The sequence below is a fragment of the Narcine bancroftii genome, chromosome 8 (genome assembly GCF_036971445.1).
Source record: "Narcine bancroftii isolate sNarBan1 chromosome 8, sNarBan1.hap1, whole genome shotgun sequence".
In the NCBI taxonomy this organism is placed as follows: domain Eukaryota; kingdom Metazoa; phylum Chordata; class Chondrichthyes; order Torpediniformes; family Narcinidae; genus Narcine; species Narcine bancroftii.
This window is the reverse complement of record NC_091476.1, coordinates 162,441,523-162,469,129: the sequence shown is the minus strand read 5'-3', so window position 1 is coordinate 162,469,129 and position 27,607 is coordinate 162,441,523. Positions and strand designations below refer to the sequence as shown.

The 27,607-nt window shown below is 42.5% G+C and overlaps 2 long non-coding RNA genes and 1 other non-coding gene across 4 annotated transcripts in view; 2 read left to right on the top strand and 1 right to left on the bottom strand.

Moving 5' to 3' along the window:
• LOC138741531 (uncharacterized) overlaps positions 1 to 27,607 on the top strand; it is an 80,117-nt gene that overhangs the window by 47,496 nt on the left and 5,014 nt on the right. Inside the window, exon 4 of one of the 2 annotated variants that reach the window (XR_011343555.1) lies at positions 14,281 to 14,360. The exons of the other annotated variant lie outside the window; for it this stretch is intronic. This is a non-coding gene — a long non-coding RNA (uncharacterized lncRNA). The remainder of the gene's footprint in view (positions 1 to 14,280; positions 14,361 to 27,607) is intronic. 2 annotated transcript variants of the gene reach the window in all.
• On the top strand, positions 1,242 to 1,348 carry LOC138742160 (U6 spliceosomal RNA). The gene has a single exon (XR_011343953.1). It is a non-coding gene; the product is annotated as a U6 spliceosomal RNA (small nuclear RNA).
• Positions 2,032 to 3,050, bottom strand: LOC138741931 (uncharacterized). The gene is made up of 2 exons (XR_011343898.1): positions 2,819 to 3,050; positions 2,032 to 2,197 (listed from the first exon to the last, which is right to left on the bottom strand). It is a non-coding gene; the product is annotated as an uncharacterized lncRNA (long non-coding RNA).

Here is a 27,607-nt window from a genome sequence, read left to right as displayed (position 1 = left end):
ATGGTAGAAATGGGGAAAAATGGGAATGGAAAGAGTCCAACTTCTTTTGAAATGGGATCTCCAAGTTTGGGACCTCTTGGATGAATAGCAGAATCTTCTTATTCATATTTTACTTTTTACGTTATTATGATATTTTGAGATTTTTTTTGATTCGGCTGGGGAGGAAGAGATTTGTTCTAGGTTCTATCAGTCATCAGCCACTGGTGGGTGATCCACACCCAAATTTTGTTTAGGGATTAATACCTTTTGGTAGTTTTTTTTTGGGGGGGGGGGCGCGGTTTTGTTAATTTTTCTTTTCTTTTTTTTCTTTTCATTTTATCTAGCTTTTATTTTGTGATTTTTTTTTCTCCTATTGAAGGGCCAAGATACGATGATTTGAGTTTTTATATAAAGATATTATTGGTCTTTAGTAATATTAGTAGATATGTTAAAGTTGAGGTTTGCTATTTTTAATGTTTGAGGTTTAAACAGTTCGATTAAGTGTAATGATGAGGGACAGCAATGGTATTGATAAGAATTCTTTGTTTCTTTATTTTTAAATTTGATCTTTGTTAAAATGTGTGTTTGGTAGCGATATGATTTTGCCTGAAATGAATAAATTTGAGTCTTTTCTTATGAAGGTACCAGAGAAGGGTTATATTTAATTTATGTATTAAATGTTATAGGATGGTATGGATAAAAAGGGTTGGGATAAATCCAAACTGTATAAGACTAAAATACCTTTAGATCTGATAATATCTTTATTGGGCTGTTTGCAACCTCTGAAAGGTTTGAGATTAGATAAATTTCAACTTTCTTTTGTATATTTAGCATTATTTGTAGAGAAAAAATGTATTTTTAGTATGTGGAAAGATACAAATATGATTGATATTAATAGATGGCATAATGAGAGGACATACTGTTTAATAATGGAAAAAATTACATATGTTTCATGTGATAACTATAGCTTTTTTATTAGTAAGTGGCTGTTATATTCAGAATATTTACATTTTGATTTATGTTGATTAGATTTTAATATGTCTGTTTAATTTTTCCTTAGTTTTTTTTTTCTTTCTTTATGACTCTCCTTAGGAGAACTGGCTAAAGTGGGAGGGGGGGGTATCTTTTCTTTTTTCATTTTTTCTTTTTTTTCTATAAAATATAACGTTCATGTTTTTTGGTTTATTGTTGTATATGTTATTTACTCTCAGTATTTTGAATGAATAAATAAAGTTTAAAAAAAAAGAATTGGAGAATTACTTGTGCTCGCTTTGGCAGCACATATACTAAAATTGGAATGATACAGAGAAGATTAGCATGGCCCCTGCGCAAGGATGACACGCAAATTTGTGAAGTGTTTCATATTTTAAAAAATAAAATAAAATAATTTTTTTAAAAATGAATTGGAGAATTATTTGTTATTCCTTACATTTCGATTTAGCTCAATTAGACAACAAACAGCAAAAGCCAAAGGCAGATACAATAGGAGTGGAGAGTTGGAGTTGCAAGTGATAGGTTGTTTAGATTTGTATTTGCAGACAAAATGGAAAGAGTTAGTGGAGTATTTACTTAAATATTGCTGGTCTCCATATGACAGAATTAGGTGCAATAGTTCCAGGTTCACCCTTCAGTATTTACCTTTTTCCTGGGGTAGGAGGGTCTGAAACTAAAGGACATAGATTTAAAGTGAGAGGGGAAAGATTTGAAGAGGACTTGAGGAGTTAGTCTCACACAGAGATGGAACAAGCTGCCATAGGAAGTGGGAGAAGCAGGCACAATTACGATGTTTAAAAGACATCTGGACAGGTACGTGAATAGGAAACAATCAGAGAGATATAGGACAAATGCAGGCAAATGGGATGAAGTCAGTGAGACATCTTGATCAGCATGAATGAGTTGGGCCAAAGCATATTTTACCAAGCTGTATGACTCCACAACTCAATGATTCTTTGCACAAACCTGTCAGTCAACCTTGTAGTCATGGTGATAATCTGAGAAGTGTAGGATAAATAAATTTTTTAAAAGAATGAAATTGCAGAATCTCAAGGAAAATGTACATCAGCAAGTCATTTAAGATCAAAAACTTCAAAACCAGGGTTAACCAGAAACCATGGTTGTATGTGGAGGTCTGATCAACTCTCATAGTTTATGATGCTGTCTTCAGGACAGGGAACAGGATGGCACAAAGATCAGCCACGGCTGAACTCTCCCGTGAAATCTGGAAGGCAAAATGGGGATATGAGCAGAAGATCCACAGACAGCTGTGCAACACTGGCATTGTGTGGCAAGAGATAAATACGATAACAGATCACAAGTCAACCTTACGAGTTAAGGACAATGACGCCTTCTTTCCAGACAAACTGAACATCTTCTATGCTCAATTTGATGAGAAAAACAGGATGACACCCAATAAAACTCCGCATCCCCCTGACGAATGGGCCCCAGGCATATCAGCGGCCAAGGTGAGGAGAACCCTGTCCAAGATGAACCCGCTCAAGGCGGTGAGTCTAGACAACATACCTGGTCAGGTACTGAAGGACTGAGAGACCAATTGACGGAAGTCTTCACGAACTCCTTCAACACCTCACTGCAGCAGCCCACTGTTCCCATAGGGTTGAGGACAACCATCATCATTCCGGTACCCAAGAGGGCGATAATAACATGCCTCAATGACTACTGCCCTGTGGTATTGACCTCCACCATTATGAAATATTTCAAGCATCTTGTGATGATCAAAACACACCTCTCAAAGACTCTGGGCCTATCTCAATTCACCTATAGACAAAAGTGTTCCACAGACAATGCTATAGCCCTGTCCCTTCACTCCATCCTGACCCACCTGAAGAATGACATCTTATATGCCAGGCTGCTGTACATTGACTTCAGCTTGGCTTTTAATATGATCACATCCCAGAGTCTCCTCGCTGAGACTCAACACCCTCTCTGTAACTGACTTCCTAACAGAAAGGCCACAATCTGCCCAGGTCAGAAGAAGAATGTCAAGCATTGTCACACTGAGCACTGGCACACCTCAGGGCTGTGCACTCAACCTGCTCCTGTTCATGCTACTGACCCACGACTGCATCACCAGATCCAGCTCCAACAGAGTCATCAAGTTTGTAGATGACACAACAATCGTCGGCCTCATCAGAAACAACGATGAGTTGCACTACAGAGAAGAGGTAGACAATCTTGTGAAATGGTGCGAGAGTAACCACCTGAGTTTCAATGTGGACAAAATGAAGGAGATGATTGTGGGCTTTAGGACAACTAGGAATGATCACCCTCCATTACACATCAACAACTCTGTTGTGGTGAGAGTGGAGAGCATCAAGTTCCTTGGAGTTCACTTAACTAGTGACCTATCATGAACACTCACCATCTCCTTGCTTGTCAGGAAGTGACTGCACTTCCTGAGAAGACTGAAGCAGGCAAGGCTACTGGCCACCATTATGTAAACTTTCAACAGGAGCTCTTTCTAGAGAGATCTGGCCAGCTGCATCACAGTGTGGTACAGTTGCTGCAGAGAAATGGTTTGGAGGTCTATCCAAAGGACCATAAGAATGGCAGAGAGGATCACTAGAGTCACCCTTCCCCCACATCGATGTGATCTACCAGGATTGCTGTGGGAAAAGGGTGTGCAAAATTATTGAGGACCCCTTTCTCCCCTTACACTGCATCTTTCAGCTACACCTGTTGAGAAAGGAGTATCAGAGTCATTACCACCAGCCTGAAAAACAGCTTCATCCCATGGGCAGTGAGAATGTTGAATGGCCAAATAAGCTGTTCACATTAACCATCCAAAACTCTCACATTGTATATCCTGTTATGAGCCCAGAGGACTCCAAAACCCAGCAGCAGTAGAAATTCGCCGACAATGGTTACTTAAACAAAAGTTGCTTTTAATTTTCTTTAAACGTAATAACAAGATCAATCTTAAACATTACTATTAACTTAACCTAAGTTAACCCCCTTCTAATTCTAAGTGCACAAGTATGTAATGTGTACATGTTCAGGAAAGTTCTCTGTTTTACTGTCCAATCATTCACTTTTCACTTCTCCAAGTTCACCGGTATCCAACAATTCTTATACTGTGCACAAAATCTATCATTTATGAATTTCACCAGGCTCTGGTGCTTAAAGTTAAATGGTTATGGCTCAGGAAGGTTCTTGTTGGTTTCAGAGAGAGATTTGTTGCTTGTTGGACATGCACAAATTGATTTTCTCCAATCAGTCACTCCAGTGTCTCGCCAAAGAAACTTGCCCCATCATGGGTTTTCCAAATGATAACTTCTTCTTCCAGGTCACCACAGAGCTCCTCTTGTTTCCCTTATTTCAGGAGAAACATTCTAGCCAGCCATTTCCTCTTGTAAGGACTACAAGGGTTTTGAACAAGCTGAACTCAGAACTCCTAACCCATCTTCAAAATGGGATTTTCAACAAACCTGCCAAATTGTCATTTTGCAGCATCAACTGCTTCTGTAGAACTGACCTCTCTCTCTCAAAAGAGAAATCACCTGTCTGTTTTTCCTTTCTCTGCTTGTAAAAACCATATGATTTCTTACAGGGCTCCAAACCCAATCTTCGAAAGATCTTATCAGTATCTGAGCCTGGACTTTGCACTTCCTTGTGAAGTTCTTTCTAAAGCAGTTCCATTGTCTCTGCAAAGTCACTGGTGACACAATGTCTCACATTGCAAAGCTCTTGCATTTTAAATGAGATGTCTTTACTCTGTGAACTGTAACCTAAACTAAACCCCCACAATCTACCTCTTTTAAAGCCATATTTTACCCATGTATTCTAACATATCCTGTAACAATATGAATACTTCTCCTGCATATGTATTGTTTGTCTGTATGTGTTATGTCTAGTTGTGCGTCTGCATGGATCAGAGAATGCTGTTTCGTCAGGCTGTATTTGTGCAATTAAATGACAATAAACTTTGCTTGACTTGATAAATAAAATTTTTAAAGAATGAAATTGCACAATCTCAGGGAAATTGTTACAAATTCATTTTGTGTAATGCTATTTTAACTAGTTGTCTGATTAACTTCCCTAACCATTCGTACCATGACATTCTGTCCTTGGCCTCATCCACTGTCAGAATGAGGATAAATATAAACTTGAGGAGCAATAAACGTAACATTTCCTTCTCAACAGCCTTAAACCTTAAAGCATGAACATTTGAATTTTCTAATTTGAAGTAACCCCCCACCTCCATCTGATTTTACTGTTTCTATTTCTTCTTTACCAACTCCTCTAATCAATTTTTTCTCACTTTCTAACTTTTATTTCCCCCCTACTCCCTCCCCCTCCTCCCCCACCACATTGTTTCTCCCTCTACCTGTCTCTTCACCTCTCTCACAACTTCTGCCTAATTATCTCTGGGCCTTTGCTTTGCGTATTTCCTCTTCTTAAATAGTTTATGCGAGGAGGAATGTTAAAAAAAATTCATTGAACAGTCCTCTGCACTGAATAGCTCTTTCCCTTCACTGCAAAACTTTATTCCTTTCTACAGCGTTCCAAAATCCTAACAAATGGACCTACTGGCAATGTACTGTATATTTGGATTCCTAAAGTTATATGTCTCATTTATATTAAACCCAGTTTCAATGCAATAAGTATTTTTTGTAAATGAAGGATACTTATAACAACTTGTTTCGATCATTACATCAGACAGTGAGTCAACAATGCTGTAGCAACTTCTTAATCTTCCCACTTCCACTTTCCATGTCTGATATTGAGGTATTTGGTGAAGCAAATCTGCCATACATTGATCAAAGAATTGTTATAGTGCAAGAGACCATTCAGTCATCGGGTTATTGCCAGCTGCTAATAGATCAATTTGTTACTCCCTTTCCCCTGTTCTCTTTCCACCACCTTGAAGATTATTCTTTTAGGACCTTTACAAATCCCTTGGTTTTCACTATCCCTACAGGCAGTGAATTCCTGATCATAACTTTTCTTTTTAAAATATTTTCATTGAGTTTAACATATAAACGTACATATAAACTTTTAAGAAAAGCACATAACAAGTCATCTCATACATACAAATACACAAAAAAAGATGAAACTACATTAAACATGTTAAACCCATATTTGCCAAATTAATCAAGATAAAACATATGATAAAAAAGAATAAACGAAAAAAAACACCTAGAAACTAAATCTAATCTACCCCCCTCCCTATAATCAAGGTAGATCATAACTTTTCTTTACTTGGAAAGCTATTTTCTCATTTCAACTTTGAAACTTTTTCCTAAATATTAAAAACTGTGTTCACTGGTCCTTAAAACATCTGTTAATGGGAACAGATGACAGTCAAAATAGCAAAATCATACATTTTTTTACAGAAAAAAACCATGTTGAGATTATGGGAAGCTGGAGTTTTTTTCAAATTTACACAAATTTGGTAACATGCCCTTCCAGTCCAAGAGCCTGTGCCACCCAAATACCCCAATTAATCCATAACCTCTGTAGTAGGGTGGGAGGAAACCCATGCAGATACAGGGAGAATGTACAAACTCCTGATAGACAGCACCGGATTTGAACCCGGGTTGCTCGTGTTGTAATAGCATTGCTCTAACAGCTGTGCTAATTACTGTTGTGCTCATTATCAAGGAAAACATTTCCAGCTCCTTTCTCGCCTACATAACAGGAACAACGAAAATGTGTTATGTGCTATGCAATTTCACTCTTCAATTCTTCTTCTTGTCTCTCCATCACAGCCTTCCTCATCTGGTTTAATACTTAACATAGTACATTCCCATTGTGAGGGGATATGCTAAAATCCACAGATTAGTGTCTTGTACACCCACACGGGCCTTTCAAGTGAAGCAACACTTCACTTGTACATCCAGAGGGGTTACTTACTGCATCCGGTGCACCCTTTGTGGCATTCGCTGCGTCGGAGAGACCGGTCTCAGATTGGGAGATTGCTTTGCTCAACACCTCCACACCGTTCTCAGCAACAGTGACCCCGCAGAAGCCAACCATTTCAATTCCGAGTCACACACTGTTAGGTCTGCTTTGTTCATGAATGAGTGAGACAAACACCAGGCTGAGTCGAAATCAGGGTTCTTTGTTCTTTATTACCGGATTGTAACACTTGCGACCAACCATGTTAGTCGGAGAATGCATTCTGCCGTTATCAGCAAAATGGTGATTTTTTATACCCTTGGATATGTGCTTAGAACATCATCATATCATTACTTGTCCAATGACTAAAACTGTTGCTATCCTTTCCCTGCTAGCTTCCTGCCTCTCAATCCATCAATGTCTCTCTTATCTTGTAAGTACAAGGATGCATTCACATCTTGTTACAGCCCTGTACATTCCCATCTCATGATGTTTTACCTAACAGGAGTACAAGGACACCTCCCCTTCTTGTTACAGCCTTGTACAGGGTAACTCCCTACACATTCCCATCTCATGATGTTTTACCTTACAACACCCAGATTCACGTGTGTGTCCATGGACTTATGCACTATCCCATCCAGACCAGCCGAAAATTGGAGGAACGACACCTTATTTTCCATCTGGGCACTCTCCAGCCAGATGGCATTAACATCAACTGTACTGCTTTCCACTGAACCTGCTCACCATTTCTTTCCCCTCCCCTTTCCAGTTCTTCCACCCACTCACCCATTCCTCCACTCCCTCATTGCTGCTGTTGCCTCCCTTCTTTCTCCACCTATCATCTCCTGCCTTTACCGCATCACCCCCCCCACACAGACTCTTTTGTTGGGATGCCTGCTGGCACTTTCTCATACTTTAATGAAGGCCTCAAGCCCAAAATGTCACTTATCTATCTTTACCTTTGCTACATAAAGGGCACTGTTGACCTGCTGAGCTTCTCCAGGTTTGGTGGAGAAGTTTTTACTAGCATTGCCTTGAATAATCCTTTACATTCACCACAAAATTATCTTTTGCCAATCTTCCCAAATCTGAGCATATTGCTGTCTATATCTTGCCCTATCAGTGTTGATCATGTGTTACCATACAGGCAGAGTAACATCACATTGTGGGATGACCTTTTGGCTTATTCCAACACTAGAATTCACATCCAAATCCCAACCCTAGAAGGTATGGTTATGGTAAAGGAAGCTTCTATTCCATCTTATGAAAATATGCCTGGTCCAAAGTCTAGAGGGAGACACTGATTCTCCTGAGTATTTTCAATTTCGTATTCACTGAATGCAAAATCCTCTTCATAAGGTCAATCAATTCAATAGAGACCTTTTGATGAAATGCAAGAAGCAGTGTATCATAACCATCGGACTATTTTGCTAGATAGATAAGCAATCCTGCCACTGGAACACATTAGATTATATATTATATGATAATATATAAAATCATATCATAATATTGTAGCATTCAAGCTATGCGAGCATGGACACGCACACCAAAGCCTCGAAGTCGAGACTGGTTTATTGCACTGGCCATCACATTTATATGGGGCCCAGGTGCTGATGTCAGGGCCCTGCATCATCGGAGTGCCGGCCTTGGATTGGCCAGCGTTCCTGCCACAATTCCCCATCTTTCTGCTGTGCGGGAGGTCACCTGGGACAATGACCGGTGTTACTCTCAGGTCTGCGCAGTCACTGTGTTCGTCGGCCATTTTGTGGGCCGGTCCATGTCTCCGTGCGCGGGCCGCTACACGACTCCTCCCAGAACTGATGATCAGGCCATTGACCACTGACTTGGGCAGTCTGCCCCTGCGTCGCAGGGGAGGAGGGGAGACCAGTTGGTTGCAGTCCAGATATGCCTGTTTCGGGCAGCCAATGGAAAAAGTCTCCTCCTTACCACCAAAGTTGAGGACAAAAGTTGAGCCATTGTCCCTGATGACCATGTAGGGCCCCTCGTAGGGTTGTTGTAGGGGTGGCTGGTGTGCACCCCTTCGCACAGACACATACTGACAAGTTTTTAGGTCCCTGGGTATGTTATGTTCGGGTTGGCCTTGTGGTAGAGATTGCTGTGGGACCAGGGACCCCAGTTTTTACTGCAAGTTCTCAAGGGTGTCTGTGGGATCTTCCGGGCATTTGTCAGGGGCCAGGACTGTGGTGCCACTATTGAGGGGAACACCGCCAGGATGCCGGTGAATTCATTGTCTGAAATCATTATAGAGTCAAGGTGGGGGGCGGATAGCTTGGCTTTCCTCAGAGGTAGAGTCTGAAAAGTTTGGTGTGCACCAAGTGCCATCCTGGAGGTCGATAAGCAGGCAGTGTAGCTACTGCCATTAGAGTGAAGGTCCATGTAAAGAGGCTGTTGCTGAACTGAAGGAGAATGATGCGGGTACCAAAAGTCTGAATGTAGGAGTTGTTGGCTGGCCTCAGTGCTGGGCCCTGCTTGTGGGTGTTGAGGCCTGCAAAGTGTAGGATGCTTATCTTGGCACCAATGTCAACCAGGAAATGCCTGCCCGACAAGGAGTCCCAAACATAGAGGAGACTATCATGTGGGCCAACATACCACAGCCATCAACAATGGTTGGCCAGGGCATTTCCCAGAAACCAGCAGGGTTTAGCCTTTATCCCAGGAAGTGCATTAAATTACTTCATTAAACAGAAAACATGACAATGTGGAATGTTTTTTCTCAGTTACAGTGGATTGATATAGAAGCTAGGAGATCTATTAGGAAGAAAAATTGTCATTCATTAAATTGCTGGGAGAGGGTATCCTTTTAGGTTATGACACATCAGGTGAAAGGAGTATAAAATTAGTAAGGTTATGCTTCAGTTTTTTTTAAACCATTATGAGATCACACCTGGAGTATTATGTGTTGTTGAGTATTGATCTGTTTAGTTAAAGCAGAGTGACACAGCAGATTGTGCTGGGCCCATAACCCAGAGGTTGATGGATCAAAACCATTCTCTGCTGTAATGCCTGGTAATGGGTGTGCGATAGGGAAGGTTTAGATTGTTGAGTAGGTGTATATAGGTCAGCACAACATTGTGGACCAATGGGCCTGTACTGAGTTGTAATGTTCTATGATATAAAGAAAGTTTACTGATACCTGGAATTGGATTGTTGCCTTTGCAAGAAAGATGAGACACGCCAGGCGTTTAGGATGGTGTGTGGTGACTTCATTGGAACATGTTAATTCATAAGAGGCCTTGATAGGGAGGATGTAAAGAAGATAACTTTATCTGGTCATGAAGTGTTTAGAGTGTCATGTGTCTTTGGAAATAAATTGTGCAAGCAATCTTTGAATATTTTTAAAGCAGAAGTTAACAGCTACTTCATGACCAAGTGGGTGAAGGGCTACTGTGGGCAGACAGGCAAGTGGAGTTGAGATTCCAACCTTATCATCCATAATCTTACTGAATGATGGAGGAGGCTTGAGGGGCAAAGTGGTGAGCTATATTCCTGCATCTAACTCATATGTTTGTAGTCAAAACACAGAGATGCTGGAGGAACTCAGTCGGAGTATATTACTGATGTTGGTAATATATTTTTACCTCCTATGGATGCTGCGAGACTGGCTGAGTTCCTCCAGCCTCTCTGTGTTTTGACTACAATCACGGCATCTGCGATCCTTAGTGTTTCACCTCATATGTTTGTATATTCAAAATATACTGTTTAAATCTGTTAGGTTTATTCATCTGCCACCCTTTTAAGCATTGTGTTCCAAGTTTCCTGTCGCACACAGAGTGAAGGTTTTTCCATCATTGTCCCCTTCTATCTATGATCTTAAATCTACATCTCACATTGACTTCTCTGATTCCAATACAAGTTTCTTATTCAAATCCATCTGGTCCTGTTATAATCTTCAACCCCCTGATTACAATTCTCCTTAGCTGACTATTCAAAAACAACAATGAGATTTCAGATTAACTAAAATTCTTCATCCAAGACAATGTGTTGGATTCTCCCCTGTACCATTCTTAATGCCGGAGCAACCTTCCTGCAATGTGTGGATCAGAACTGTAGTTGAACTTCAATTGTGGCCTAACTATTATTTTACACAATCCAGTAATGATCCTCAAATCTTATATTCTATAGAAAAATATGTTGACAAGCAAAAGAACAGTGCATCTTATTTTGCTTCCTAAATGTTAAATTTTAGACATACAGCATGGTAAAAAGGCCCTTCTGGCCCACAAGCCTGTCCCAACCATTTACCCCAATTGATCTACAACCTCTGTACGTTTTGAATGGTGGGAGGAAACGGAAGCACTCAGAGGGAGAATGTACAAATTCCTCACAGAGAGCGCCAGATTCTAACCCGGGTCACTGGCGCTGTAACAGCGTTGTGCTTACTGCCAAGCTAATCAAGCTGTTTACCATTATATTACTTATAAAGATAGTTATGATTTATAGTGGGTGTCAATTCAGCCTTTGTTCCTAGGTCCTTCTGCCTTGTTACATTGTGTCCTCAGGTGGAAATGACTAGGAAAATTTTTGACATCTGAAAGAAGATTAATTACCTAGCCCTTTTTATTTTCTTCAAGACGTACCATGCCTGACAAAGTATATTGCAGTGAAAATTTCTCACATTTACTCAAAAAAACAATGGGGAACTAAGCTTGTAATGATTGGCTTTCTGACACTTAATTGACAGTCACATTCAGTTGTTCACTGAATACCATAAACCCACAGTTAATAATCATGGTGAGTTTCTGGCACCTGTTCCTTCTCAATAGCAGCAGATTGGTTTGCTAGTTTTTTGAGATTGGCTCATGATTCTCCTCTCCAATGGGTGAAAGAGAAAAGGGAGGAGATCAATGGGATAGCAAGGAGGCATAAACACAGGAGAACCATAATTTGCATGAGGGTGCATTTTGAAATACCTCCACATTGAGCAGGTATTTCTTTGGAGGCCTCCAGAAGTTCCTTGAAGAGCCACATTACTTCTGCTTACTGAGGAAAGCAATTCTGAGCTTGAACATTTTACTAGCGTTAACGAAATTCAACAGTCAAGCTGTGAAATGTGTCTAAACTGTCATCAGATTATTGAAGCTGACAGCTGCCAAGGTCACCGAAAAGAAGCCCCTAACTGATTTAGCAATGGATTGAATTCCACGGATAAAGCTTGAAATATCACACTGCCAAGGACTGCCTATTGTCATGGCTATAAACGAGCTGACATTGTGTTAAGTTTTTCTCTGTGTGAGCTTCATAATTCATGAAAACATATACTGTATCTGATATTGTCTCTCTGGAGCACCATAAACATGATGTATTGGTTATACGATGTACTTTATTATATAAAATGGCATTGAAGTATATCAGCACTGTTTGCTTGTTCAAAGAACTATCTGATTCAGCCACATTAACCAGTTTCACCCCCATAGTTCTGCAATTTTTCCCCCTTTCAAGCATTCATTTCATTTGGAAATTACTATTGAATTTCTTTCAGCTGCCTTTTCTAAAAAAATAATTCAATCTCACTTGGATTTTAACTTGATTTTCTAGTATACTTATCAATCACATTCAACTGGATGGTTCTGCCAAAAGAGAATAGCACAGAATTATGGTCAATATTAAAATATTGCAACTACTTTCATTTCAGTTATTATTCAATGTGTTTAATACAAAATATACTAAATGGATCTACTGCAAGGTACATTATGACAGGTGATGTCCTATGGTCAAAGTCCTTCTCACACTTGACAGTATATTATCTTACAGCGGGTTACAATTGATGAATGAGGCTGGGATTGATGGATAGATAGTCGGATTCAAGGGATTAGATGTTTCTCTCATGTGATAGCAAAATGGTTGACTCGTATTTACTGAATACCATGGAGCCAGGAATATACATCGACCATCCTCTTTCTCTTTGAAGTAAGTCTCTTATTACCACTTCACCATCGTCTGATGCAGTAACGTCTTCTTCTCTGGCTTGGCTTCGCGGACGAAGATTTATGGAGGGGTATGTCCATGTCTGCTACAGGCTCGTTGGTGACTGCCAAGTCCGATGCGGGACAGGCAGGCACAGTTGCAGCGGTTGCAAGGCAGTAACGTACCTGCAGCCTAAAGCTCGTCTGTCATAATCACCATACATCATGCACTTTATATTTTCAATCCAATCTCACCATCGACTGATTTTGATTTACTCTTTTCAGATCCTTTGTAATTATATTATAGAACAGGAAAACTAAATTTTCCAAGTGGAACTTCACCATGGATAAGATGGAACACTGTAGATTCAGCATACCAGTCAATAGATTCAATCACTCAATCGACAGTTAATGCTTACTAGCCAAGAAAAGATGAGCATATTTTACCAGAAATTGAGGAAGTAGAAAAATGATCACTTGGCTGAGAACTTTCTGTCATCCTGGTTTCACTTGTGATGACATTCAACCTGCACCTATGCTACCATAGGCCCAGTTCAAATTTACTGTCATACGTAACAAGATGCAGTGATACAAGTTGTTTTGTGAAAAATAAATGCGTCAACCTCTCAAACATACCACAACCAGTAAGGCACAGAACAAAAGCACCAAAGTCCAGAGTTACAGAGAGAGATCAGTTGGTACAGTGCAAGGGCAACAGAATCCTAACATTTTGGGGTAGTTCAGGACTAACAGTGGGGGGAAAAAAACTATCCTTGAAACTGGTGGTGTGTGATCTCGTGAATCTTCTTCCGGACAGGAGCGGGCAGAGGGGTGAGAGTGAAGGGAGTGTGACTGGGGTGGGATGAGTCTTTTAATATGTTGGCTGTAATTCAAAGACAGCTGAAGTTATAGATGGTGAAAAGAGGGGAGCCATAATCACTAGCTTCTGAACTTCCTTGTGGTATGGAGCAGAACAATTCCCATACGACACGGTGATAGGATAGGGTACTTTCAACGGTGCACCTGTAAAAGTTGTCAAGGCATGCTGATGACAAAGTGAATTTCCTCGGGCTTCTGAGGAAGTACAGGCACTGGTCCACTTTCATAGCCATTACATTGACATGGGTAGACCACGTCAAGTCAATGGAGATGGTAACCCTGAGGAGCTAAAAGCTGTCTACTATCTCCACCTCAGCACTGTTAATGTGGATCACTGTCATTCATGAACTTATGGATGGAGTTGGAGCTGTATTTTGGCCATGCCATCCTGAGTGTACAGGGACCATAGTAAAGGACTGAGTTCTCAGCCTTGTGGTGAGAATTATTGTGGAGGAGATGTTGCTGCAGATCCGCGCTGATCGCGGCCAGTGGGATAGAAAGCTGTAGATCCAATTTCAGAGAGAGGGGTGCTGAGACCAAGGTCGTGAAGTTTGGGGATAAGTTTGTTTGCTACTATTGCGTTGAAAGTGGAGCTGTTGTCATTAAATAGTAGTCTGATGTAGATGTTCTTGTTGTCCAGGTTTTCCAAGGCCAGAGAGATGGCATCTACTGTGGATCTGTTTTGATTATATAAAAATTGGAGTGGATCAAGGATGGCTGGTAGGTTGGAGTTAATGTTAATCATGACCAACCTCTTGAAGCAATTCATGATGATGGATGGTACTGTTTTCTCAAATTGCAAGATCACATAATTACAGTAGAAGATTTAAATTAGTTTGCCTTCATTACAAATGACAAATGCTTTTACTTCTCCAGCCATTTTCCCATGGCAAACCAAGCATACGTGTGCTTCAATGCTACAAACAATCTGTTGGAGGAACTCAGCAGGCTAAGCAGCATCTGTGGGATAAAGAGAATAGTCAAAGTTTCAGGCTGAAACCTTCCATGAAGACTGAGAGTGCCAAGGGGAGATAACTGGCATAATGTGGTAAACCAGGGAGGGGTTGGACAGAAGACGATGAGTATTGGTGAACCAGGGAGGAAGGAAGGATGATGGACAGAGGCAGGATTATACCTTGAATTTATATCCTCTATTTCTAGATTGATGCACCTATGTGCATTCACTTCATCCATGCCCCTCATGATTTGATACACCTCAATAAGGTCCAGTTAAATTAGAAGTGCAAAAGCCTTTATCCAGAGAAATGAGCTTAAAGTAGCCAGAGAATTTAAAATGGTTTAATTCAAAAAATATTCTGAAGTCCCTTTTTTAGAAAAAGATGGTATCAGTAAAGATGACTGTAAAACTAATGAATTGGTGTAAAAAAAAATCATCCCATTAACTACTGTCTGCTATCTTCACTTGGTCCACCCTGCATGTGACTCCAGGCCTGCAGTAATATTGTTTGTTTCAATTATCCTGAAATAGTTCAACAAGTCTCGTAACTTGAGGGCAATTATGGATAGATAATAACATGACCTCGCCAATGGAACCTAAGTTTTATGAATTAGTAAATTAATAAAAAGATAACACATCATATTGTCCTCTGAGGCAGCCATTCTCACAGGGGCCCTATGCCCCCCAACCCCCCCCCACTGGGAACCTTGCTTCCTTTTCACCTCATGTAACACAATTTTTTTTATGTTGTTGTGTACTTGGTCGGAGAGAAGTACCAGAGAAACCAAAATTTGTCTGATTCACAGGGAAGGGAGCTCATAAACTTTGAGCAGAGTCCTAAGGGGGTCACCGACAGCCAAAAAAAAGGTTGAGAATGGCTGCTCTGAGGTATGAAGTTGAAACATAAGGACTGGATTTTAAAAAAAATCATAGATCAGTTGCTGTAGGGGGAATCCTGTGTGTCTTAATATGTGTTATTTAAATCACATTTGAAATTTTCTGGGCCATATCCTATAATGAATCTTCTTAACAGGTGGGTGGATGGGATTCTTAACAGGCTTTTGTTAAAGTTGTTATCAATAAATCCAGATCAAAATGATTATTAAAAAGATATCCAATTTAATTCTGCCCTTCTTCTGAAAAGAACTATCATTAACCTTTAGTAAGGCTGGTTAAGCACTGTTGGTGACAAGATAAGGAGCTATTTATGGAAAAATCAAGCAGTCAATAATTTGTAACATTCATTTAGCTGAATTATACTAAAGATTGGCAGCCCTAAATCCTATGAGAATAAAAATTACTGAATTACTATTGACCCGATTGAAAGATCCTTACAAACGCTAAATAACTTCTTGAGAAAGCTGAAATAAATCCTGAGTTGTGGCATTAACTTCTAGAGATTGTAGACTGGTTGAAGTAGAACATAAAATTATTTTCTTCAATGAAGCACAGTCTATAAGTCAGTTAATAAGTGATTCTGAGAACATTCCCTGAAAAAAATAAGGAAGGGAGAAAAGCCAATCACTTCATGTTCTGAATGACATTCCTATTTATTTTCCTCTCTGCTAAATGATGCACTAAGAAAATTTCCACTTAAATTATGCTTGTGCAGCTCAGACAAAAACTAATTGGCCCATAGGGAACTTGTCCACTGGGTCTCTACCTATTCTGCCTCAATATCAGTCAATCTATGACTTCCTTTGGGCATAAAACAACCAAACAAAGCAATAAAGTATCCAAGAGTTTAACATTATTATTGGAAAGCCTGGCACATGTATATAGACCATAATCCCTACCTTTAGAACCCAGAAACACCAGAAGTTGCATGCTCGAAAGTGGAATGTCACTTTTATATATTTCCTTTCCACATAGTGCTGCGAAACTGTATTATGAGGAGTAAACAAGCTGGAATCAAGATAAAGATGAACACCAAAGAATTGCTTTGCTGTTTGCTATTTGGTCCTGCAAAGCAATTAGAGCCTACAACTGCAGTAAATTAATTTTATGAACTCCCAAATGCAGATAGAATATTATAGGGTTTTTCAGAGTCTGAGCATCTTTGTCTTTTGTGAGAGGGTGACATAATGGTCTACATAAATGGTGCTGAGATGGAGATAGTAGACAGCTTTAAATATCAAGGGAGTAACCATCTCCAGTGACTTGTCCTGGTTCACCCACGTCCATTCAATCACCAGGAAAGAACACCAGCAATGCTTAGTATCCTACAGGTGCACCAATTAAAGTATCCTATCAGGGTGTATCACTGCAGGGTTTGGAAACTGCTGCTTTCAAGAGATTTCAAAGGGTTTTTCAAATGGCTCAGGCCATACCTCCCTCCTCTCTGTCGACGCCATCTATAACTCCTACTGTCTTGGAAATATTAAAGGACTCATCCTACCTTGGCCATGCTCTTCTCATCCCCTCCTGTCAAGAAGAAGATTCACAAGTGTGAAATCACACATCACCAGCTTCAAAGATAGTTTCTTTCCCACTAATATCAGACTTCTGAATAAACCCTAGAAAAATAAAAATGTGTTGCCTTTACTCTGTAGCAACTCTCTCTCTCTGCATTTCTGCACCTTTGTATTAATGTCTTACTTCATGTACTATGTCTGACACAACTATCACTGCATTTTCAATGCATGTGACAACACATAAACTTAGGGGGAAAAAAAATCGACTGATGTAACTTTGGTCATTATGGGTTCCAACATTAAAAACTCAACCTACAGGAATGGTTCTTCTATTTAAAATGTTGCACTAAAGTGATTTCCTATCACAGTACAGTATTGAGCCTCTGAACAGCTGCCTCAGTAATGCATTCTAATTCACTCTCTTGCTGTGTACATCTAATTATTCATGGCAATGAACAGCCAGCCAGCTGCAACTGGAAAAGTGCCCTGAGCACTAGCCCACAGATATTTTCATTTATTTATTTTGATTCATTTCTCAAGCAATTAAAAAAATCATTAATATTCTATGTGGAAAATCTGCCACAATTTTTCCCAATAAATTAGAATTTAAAAATATCTCTATAAAACAGAAGAACTTCAGTTAAAAAAAATATATATATGTAATTGCATCAAGGATGTAAGCGAACTTGATGTTATAATTGGCACAATATTAAAAGGAGCAGTTATCTGAACACATGGTTGAGAGTGACTTCAGGACATTATTGGCAGGTTAGAAGGTTGGAGACAAATGGACTTTAATGAAGGGAACTATAAGGTTATATAATTTGGGCGTTGAAGAAGGAAAAGGAAGGGAAATTCACACTTTATTGGATACTAACAGGACAGGACAGAATCAGGCAATCAAATCCTTTAAAGGTGGATACCAGTGACATGAGGTGCACGAGGCAAGGAATCAAAACAATAACATCATGAGAACCTTGCAAGTCAATGACAACTAGGTCCCCCTTCCAGACAGACTGAACATTTTCCTCGCAAGGTTCAATGAAAAGAACAGGCTGACGCTAAAGAAAGTTCCATCTCTCCCTGATGAACGGGCTCCTTGTGTAGCCATGGCTGAAGTAAGGAAAATCCTATCCAGCGTGAATCTACACAAGGCAGTGGGGCCAGACAACATACCAGGCTGGGTACTGAAGGACCGTGCAGACCTACTGACGGAGGTCCTGAAGGAGATCTTCAACGTAACATTTCAGCAGGTCCATCGTCCCTGTGGGTTTCAAAGCAGCCACCATCATTTTGATACCAAAGAGGGCGACAATAACAGGCCTCAGTGACTATCGCCCAGTGGGACTGACCTCCACCATTAAGAAATGCTTCCAGCATCTGATGATGGATTATAACCATATAACAGTTTATGGCATGGAAACAGGCCATTTTGGCCTTTCAAGTCCACGCCGGTTCACTCAAACAACTTCACTAGATCCCCCACCTATTCTCTGCCCATAACCCTCCAACCCCCTCCTATCCATGTTTATGTCCAGCCTCCTCTTAAATGAAAGAATTGACTCTGCCTCAACTATTTCTACCGGAAGATTATTCCACTCAGATACCACTCTCTGAGTGAAGAACCATCCTCTAATGTTTCTCCTAAAATTTTTCCCCTTACCCTCAACTTGTGTCCTCTTGTTTCAACATCCCCTGCTCTCAGGGGAAAGAGTCTACGTGCATCTAGTCTATCTATTCCCTTCATAATTTTAAACACCTTTATCAAATCCCCTCTCAACCATCTACGTTCCAATGAATGAAGTCCTAACCTCTTCAATCTTTCTCTGTACTCTACATATTTTAAGCCAGGCAACACCTTATCTATATCCTTCCTATAATTTGGAGACCAGAACTGAACACAGTGCACCTCCCAGAGGCACTGGACCCATTTCAATTTGCCTACAGACAGAACCATTCTACTGGCGATGCTATAGCCTTGTCCCTCCACTCTGTCCTGACCCACCTGGAGAATGATACCTCACACACAAGGCTGCTTCTCATTGACTTCAGCTCCGCATTCACAATCATTCCCCAGAGGCTGATGGAGAAACAGTCCTCGCTGGGATATACATCCCTCTCTGTAACTGGATTCCAGACTTTCTAACAGAAAGATCACAATCTTTCTGGATTGACAGAAGAACTTCAAGCACCATCACACCGAGCGCAGGCGCACTTCAGGGATGTGTGCTCAGGCTGCTCCTGTTCATGCTACTGACCCATGACTTCAACGCCAGATCCAGCTTCAACAGAATCATCAAGTTTTCAGGTGATATGACCATAGTCGGCCTCATCAGCAACAACAATGAGTTGCATTACAGAGAAGAGGTGGAAAATCTTGTGAAATGGTGCGAAAATCACAACCTGACCTCAACGTAGATCAGACAAAAGAGATAATTGTGGACTTCAGGAGGACCAGGGATGACTATCCTCCACTACAGATCAATAACTCAGTAGTAGAGAGCATCAAGTTCCTCGTAGTCCACTTAAGAATTGACTACATTGAACACACATCTCCTCACTTATCAGGAATGTGCAACAGCATCTGCTTCCCTTCCACCACCATCAACTCAGCCCTCACCTGCATCTCCTCCATTTTCCGCTCCTCTGCCCTGGCCCCCTCTGCCCCCAGACACAACAAATACAGAATCCTCCTTATCCTCACCTACCTACCCACCAGCCTCGGCATCTAAAACATTATCCTCTGGAATTTCCGGCACTTACAACAGGATCCCACCATCAGACACATCTTCCCCTCTCCACCCCTTTCTGTCTTCATAGGGATCCTCCCTCCATGACGCCCTCGTGCACTCATCCCACCCCACCAATTGTTCCCCCTCCCCCCCCCACCGGCACCTTCTCCCGTGGCCACAGGAGGTGCCACGCTTGCGCCCACACCTCCTCACCACAGTGTAGGACCCCAAACCTGTGTATCTTCAGGATTGATTTACTGCATCTAGTGCTCCCTTTGTGGCCTTCTCTACATCAGAGAGACTTGGTGTAGATTTGGAAATTGGTTTGCTAAGCACCTTCACTCCATCTGCACCAGTTACAGAGACTTCCCAGTAGCCAACCATTTCAGTTCTGTGTCACTCTCTAATACTCGCATGTCTGTCCATGGCCTTATGTACTATCCCACCAAGACCACCCGTATGTAGGAGTTTAGAAACAGTTATTATTTTAATGGTAGGAGTTCTGAAACAGTTATAGAAGGTAGAAAGAAAAAAAGCAAGGAAAAAGCTAATATGTTCTTTGTGTAAAATGGCGCATGAAAAAGCAGAACAAAGTAAACAAGATAACAGAGGAATTTAAGCAGACATAGAAATATGTACGTACACACAAAGAGCTTGTTTAATAGGGGGTGGGGAAAGGAGGTGTGAGCACGGGATAAGAGAAAGTTGGAGTCAGTCAAGAGACAGCCGAATAGGGAAAAGTGCCAAACCAGTCCAAGAAGGACAAACGTAAGACAAATGTAAGGGGAGGTGAAGTGAAAATTGTATAAAAACAAAGAGGCTTCCCGCCCTCGGGGTACTTTCCCGAGGTAAGGGGAGAGTACCCAACTTTGCAATGTTGTGAATATTAATAAATGTTCTTTGTTCTCAACTTTTGTCTCGAGCATATTTTGTGATCTCGAAGGCACTTCTCACAACTTGGGGACTCGTCCGGGATCACATTCCTTCCACTGACTGGTGCTTGTCTGAAGAGGGGTCGGTGCACCCTGGCTGATTTAGCCGGACTCCTGGTCATCGAGTGTCTGGCCAGTGGACGTAGCGAGTGATATCCGAGAAGAGGTGTTGAGAACAAACAACGGGACAGCCGTATAAGTGACGTGCTGGGAAGGCTCAACAGCCTGGTAAAATCTATTTTTCCACCATGGGTGGGGGAGGGAGCAAAAAGTAAGGTCTGAGAATAGGACCGGTTGACAGAATTCCCCCCGGGAAGCCCATTGGGGAGGCAATTGATGAATTGGGGTGCGGGAAAGACCCGCAGGAAAGATAAAAAGAAAATGATCCAGTACTGTTGCCATGAGTGGCCTGAGAATCCAATTAAGGGGTCTTCAGTATTTTGGCCAAAATACAGTTCAGATGAGGATTGGGTATGTCAGGCACCGAATACGTGGCTTTATGAAAATAGACCCAATGACTCCGAGAGCAGGGATTACGCTGCCTGTTGGTTATTTGTAGAATCGAACCAAATGTTGATGACTACAAGGGATCCGGCAAAATCTAAGGAACCGGAACCTTCGGCTCCTCTTCCTGAAAAATGGGACCCCTTACAGGTATTACCTCCTCCATATCCCGAGCCGGCTCCTCCGCTGCCCCCTCTTCCTCCCTGCCCACTTTATCCTCCCCTCCCAATGTTGTCCACTTCACCCCCCCACCCCCACACCTTGTTAACGAAAATGAACAGAAGAATGTAGTTAGGACCAGATCACAGGCTAAGTGTCCTCCACCACCCCTTACTCCCCAGGTTGGTGACCCAGATTGTACAGGATTGTCGGAGGAACAGTGTGAAACCCTCCATGAGGAGGAAGCCGGGGAGTTTGATTTGAGTTCTAGACGACAGAAGGGGGACCCCGCCCTACCAGGGGGTCAGGGATCGGACCCACACCAGGCGTGAATGTGTCCCCTTCGTGAAGTGCCCCTGGGAGGTCCAGGAGATGCGATGGGATTTGTTAACGTCCCTCTAACAAGTATGGAAGTGAGGAATTTTAAACGAGAAATGAAGTCCTTGATAGTGGACCCCCAGGCCTGTGCAGAACAATTGGATCAGTTTTTGGGGCCAAATATTTACACCTGGGATGAATTGATGTCCATATTTAAGGCTTTGTTTACTCTGGATGAGAGAGGAATGATTAGACAGGCGGGAATTAGGGTATGGGATCGGGAACATCAAGGAGGTCCGGGGGCTGTGGCGGGGGAGGATAAGTTCCCCTTGGTTAATCCAAATTGGGATAAAGGAACTACTGAGGGCCGAACTCGGATGGAGGAGTATAGGGTTAATTTAATAAAGGGAATGAGGGAATCGGTACCCAAGGGACAAAATTTTAAAAAGGCATTTGAGGTTCCTCAAGGCCCAGAGGAGACTCCCTCAGCCTTCTTGACTAGATTGCGGGTGGCAATATAACAATACGGGGGGCTGGATATAGAATCACCGGCCGGTGAGCAGTTAGTTTTGACAGGATTTGTAACAAATTCAGCCCCAGACATAAGAAAGAAACTCCAAAAGACTGAGAATTGGCATGAACAGGGATTGTCACAATTTCTACAAATAGCCCAGAGAGCCTATGTTCAGAGAAGTGAGGATAAGCAAAAAGGGAAGGCGAAGATTTTGATGCAGGCGGTGAAGCAATTCGTAGATGGACAGCAGGGAGGTCAAAGACGCCGGACCAACGGTCCGGGCGTATGGATGGGAATGAAAGAGAAGGGCCAGGATTTGAAGGATGGGACGAACCCCACGGTCCCCGTCCACGAGCGGGGGCCTCAAGAGGTGGTTCCAATAGAGCACACATGTCAAACTCTGGCCCGCGTGCCAAATTTGGCCCGCAATATAATTATATTTGGCCCGCAAGATCATTTCAAAAATGTATTAGAGGTGGCCCGCCCTGCAGCGAGAGCCGATGCTGTTTTTTGGTAATGTCACCCCCACCATCCTCCCCCTTCATTGCACATCCTTCCCCACCCCCTAACTATCCCCTCCCCCTTAAAACCACCCCCCTTAAAAGATGGCCAGAATATTCTCAAAAAGGAATCCAGAATGGTAAAGTTCCACAAAACTTCTGCTGGGAATCCTAACAACACCCGGGCATCAGATCCACGGGACGCGGAGGGAGCAAGAGTGTTGCAGGTTGACCGTGCAAACTTTGAGAACGGGGAAAACAAAATTATAACATGAGAAGTCTGTCGATGTCATCAGCCGGCAAGCCAGTTGGAAGGCTCCCCGCACAACCAGTCACTTCTCCCACCTGTTGAGCGGTGCGGCGATTGGCGAGTGCCTGTGATTTCCTGTCAGCACGACGGACATGGCAGGCTGCGCACGGCCCCCGCTGTTCCGCAAAGGCTGATCGGCAGCGCGCTGGGCCTGAATGGGTGGGTAAGCAGGGGTGGGCAGAGGGTGTAGGTGAGGAGTAATGGGCAGGGGAAGTTATGGTGGTGCGAGGGGCAGATAGAGGGAGGGATGAGTAGAAGGAGGGGTGGATAGGGAAGAGGTAAAAGGGGAGGGGCAGGGCGAGTAGGGGAGGGGTGATTAGAGGGTGAGAGACGGGTAGAGGGAGGAACAGGTTGAGGGGAGAGGCAGTAGAGGGGCGTGTATAGGATGGGATGGGTAGAGGCAGAGCGAGTGGAGTGAGGGGTGAGTAGAGGTTGGGTAAAGGACTGGTCAGGTAGAGGGATGGTGGGTCGAGGGTGAATAGAGGCCTAGAGCCTGAGGAGTGAGCAGAAAATGCTGAGTCCTGATGCAGGCCAAAATGGACACAGCCTGTGAATGCTGACTACATCTCCACAGGGACCAAATAGGTTTCCCTCAGGTCAAGCAAAGGGTGAACTTGAGCTACCTACTCCTGACCTGTAACATTATCCTCCTAAAGTTATATCCTAAAGTTTAACATTACATATGTTGAAAGAAGAGAAAACATGCAGATGTTTTTGAAAATTTTCAATAAATATTTAGTTCGGCCCTCGACTTAGTCCAAGTTTTTAATTTTGGCCCTCCGTGAATTTGAGTTTGACACCCCTGCAATAGAGGATGGCAGACAGGGCCCAAGGTTTGTTACTATTGTAAAAGAGAGGGACACTTTAAGAGGGAATGTCCCCAGAGGATTAGGGACACGCGGTCCTATGTTTTGATGGAAGAGGAAGATTAGGGAAGTCAAGGTTCTCTCGTAAGGAGTACCGTGGGGCTGCATGGAGAACCATTGGTAAACTTAAGCATAGGAGCCCACGAAGAAGACATGATTTTTATGGTAGACTCGGGAGCTGCTCGTTCTAGTATTTTAACCAAACCCAAGGGAACAGTTTTTAACGGGAGGGTGGTTATTTCAGGGGTTGGGGGATCTAACTTTGAGGTTCCTCAATTAAAGGGCCTTAGGGAGAAAGGTGATAAGGGGAGACATTCTACTAGTCCCTCAGGCGGGAGTTTGCCTATTGGGTCAAGATTTGCAAGATTCGCTAGGCATTGGGACTCGGCCCCAGGGAAAGGGGATTGGAGTCCAGTTCTATACATTGGCACAAGAAGATCGCGAGTTGATCGACCCCAAGGTGTGGGCCAAGAAGGGAAATAGAGGGGGGTTGGATGTTCCCCCACTTCGGGTCACGCTAAAGGATCCCAATCAGACAGTTAGACGTAAACAGTACCCGATTTCTATGGACGGAAGGAAGGGGCTGAAACCCGTAATCGATCAGCTACTACTGGATGGTTTGCTTGAACCCTGTATGTCCCCCTTTAATACCCCAATACTGCCAGTACAAAAACCAGAAGGTACTTATCGGCTGGTACAAGACCTACGGGATTTAAATAAGGTAATTTTGGCCCGATACCCCGTTGTGCCTAATCCTTATACAATTATGGGAAGAATAAATCTGAATAGTGAATGGTTCAGCATGATAGACCTGAAAGATGGCTTTTGGGCTTGTCCTCTGGATGAGGGCAATAGGGACATGTTTGCATTTGAATGGGAGAACCCGTATACTGGGCGAAAGAACCAGTATCGCTGGACAGTTCAATTAATACAATATGTAGATGACTTATTAATCACGAGAGAAGGACAAGAGACTGTTAAACAGTATACAGTAGATATGTTAAATTTCTTAGGAAACAAAGGATTGTGGGTTAGCGAGACGAAGTTACAATTCGTACAGCCAGAGGTAAAATACTTGGGTCATTTAATTAGTCAGGGAAGCAGACGTATCAGTCCGGAAAGAGTACGCGGAATTCTGCAGGTCCCTCCTCCCAAGGACGCTCGTGAACTTAGGAAGTTTCTGGGCTTGGTGAGATATTGCCGAATTTGGATAGAAAATTATTCTAGTTTGGTAAAATTTTTGTATGATAAGTTAGCTGGCCTAGATAATTCTCTTGCTGTCTGGACAGAGGAAGAAATGGAGGGATTTAAGACGATAAAGAGTTGTCTCGCCAAGGCTCCAGTGTTGGCATTACCTGATTTGAATAAACCATTTGACTTATTTACTAATGCAAAAGATGGGGCAGCTGCGGGTGTATTGACCCAGGAGCGAATGGGGCTCCGGCAACCAGTGGCGTTTTTGTCCAAGGTATTGGACCCAGTTTGCCGCGGATGGCCAGAGTGTGTCCAGGCTATTGCTGCCACCGCTGTGCTGGTAGAAGAGGGTCGTAAGATTACCTTTGGTGCACCAATGACTGTCCACACCCCGCGCACAGTTAGAACTATTCTGTTACAGCGTGCGGGGAGGTGGTTGACTGATTCGAGAATTCTAAAATATGAGGCAATTTTGATGGACCGAGATGACTTGACGCTGGTTACTAATCAGGACCAGAATCCAGCAGCCTTCTTAGTCTCTCCACAAATTGAGGCAACTTCTGACCAGTTAGAACATGAATGTCTGGAAGTAATAGATTTGCAGACTAAGATCCGGAGCGATCTAGGGGATGAGCCTCTATGTGAGGGAGAGAGATGGTTTATAGATGGTTCTTCTCGTTGTATAGAAGGAACCCGTTACAGTGGATATGGCGTAGTGGATGGCAAGGATGGTTCTGTTATCGAAGCTGGTCACCTCCCCGGTCTCTGGTCGGCTCAGACATGCAAATTATATGCGCTGTGTCGAGCCCTCCAGGGGCTACAGGGGAAAGTAAGAACAATTTACACAGATTCTAAATATGCTTTTGGAGTTGTACACACCTTTGGAAAAATTTGGAAGGAACGGGGGTTGATTACAGGAAAGGACCAAAAATTAGTCCATGAAAATTTAATAATCAAATGTTTGGATGCTTTAATGCTGCCTAAGGAGGTGACCGTGGTCCATGTACGGGGACATCAGATAGGGTAAAGCCCCGAAGCCCGAGGTAATAGACAGGCAGATGAGGTCGCGAAGGAAGCATCCATGGGAGAGACTATACAAATGTACATGTTGTTACCTGTACCCCAGGAGTTACAGAAAAATCCTATTTTTACCGAGGCAGAGCAGAAGCAGATGGAGACATGTATAAAACCCGAGATGGACTGTGGTGGACAACAGGCGGGTTACAAGTATTAAATCCGGCAGTAGCAAGACAGGTTATAACTGAACTCCATCTGCAATCGCACTGGGGAACACAGGCATTGGTTGATGCCTTTAGTAGTTGGTACTATTGCTTTGGTATTTATACCCTCGCTAAGCAAAGTGTTCAGGGGTGCCCCCTATGTCAACGGATAAATAAAGCCTCCATGCGTAAGTCCATGAGTGGAGGTCGTGGCCTGACTGTGCGCCCCTTTCAGCGCATGCAGGTTGATCTCACTGAATTATCCAGGTCCGGTAATTATAACTACCTGTTAGTAATGATGGACCACTTTACCCGATGGGTTGAGGCCTTTCCTACTTCAAATGACCGAGCCGGAATAGTGGTTCGATTAATTCTAGAGCAGATAATTCCGCGATACGGAATTATCGAGACCATTGACTCGGATAGAGGGCCGCACTTTATGTCCCGTGTGCTGCAGGAGGTCTGTAGATTTTTGGGCGTAGATTGGCAATTACATACCCCATGGCACCCTCAGAGTTCAGGACGAGTATGAATCAGACGCTTAAACTTCAACTCAGCCGCCTATGTGCTGAGACAGGTCTCTCCTGGCTTAAATGTTTACCCCTGGCTTTGATTCGTATTCGTACCGCTCCCCGTCGTGATATTGCCGTCTCCCCGTATGAAATGATGTTCAGCCTTCCCTATCTGGGCTCCCATGCAGACCTCCCAATACCGGAGGCAAATGACCAATTTATATCTAAGTATCTGCAGGAACTTTCCACCACGTTGGCTGATCTGAGAAGAAGGGGGATTCTAGCGCAGACACCGCCTTTGGAATTCCCCATACATACCAATCAACCTGGTGACTGGGTATTGATAAAGAGTTGGAAAGATGTTAAGTTGACGCCAACCTGGAATGGTCCTTTTTGTGTCCTTCTAGTTACAGATACTGCTGAAAACTGGCACGAAGATATCTCTTTAATCCTTGTCCATGAAGAATGTGTGTTTAAGCAGACATAAACATGCTTGCTCAGCTTCAATGTGTCTGACTATAGGACAGTGTCTTGTATCATTCCGATGCACTGGTGTGAAGCAGATACTCAGAGTATATAAAAAAATCTGCTAGACCTACATAAGTCATACAATTTTTGAAGATACAGTTCTCTCAAAGGTGCTCAGGGACGTTGGTACCAGCTATCGTAACTTGTAAAATTAGACCAGAGTTCACAGTCATTATGAAATACTCCAAGCATGTATCAATATTTCAGTGTTATGGCTGAGTAATGTATGTAATCAGGAAATGAATAGATATGATAGTCCCAAAGAGAAGGAAATCTTTGAAGATCCTATTTTTGTTTATCACATAT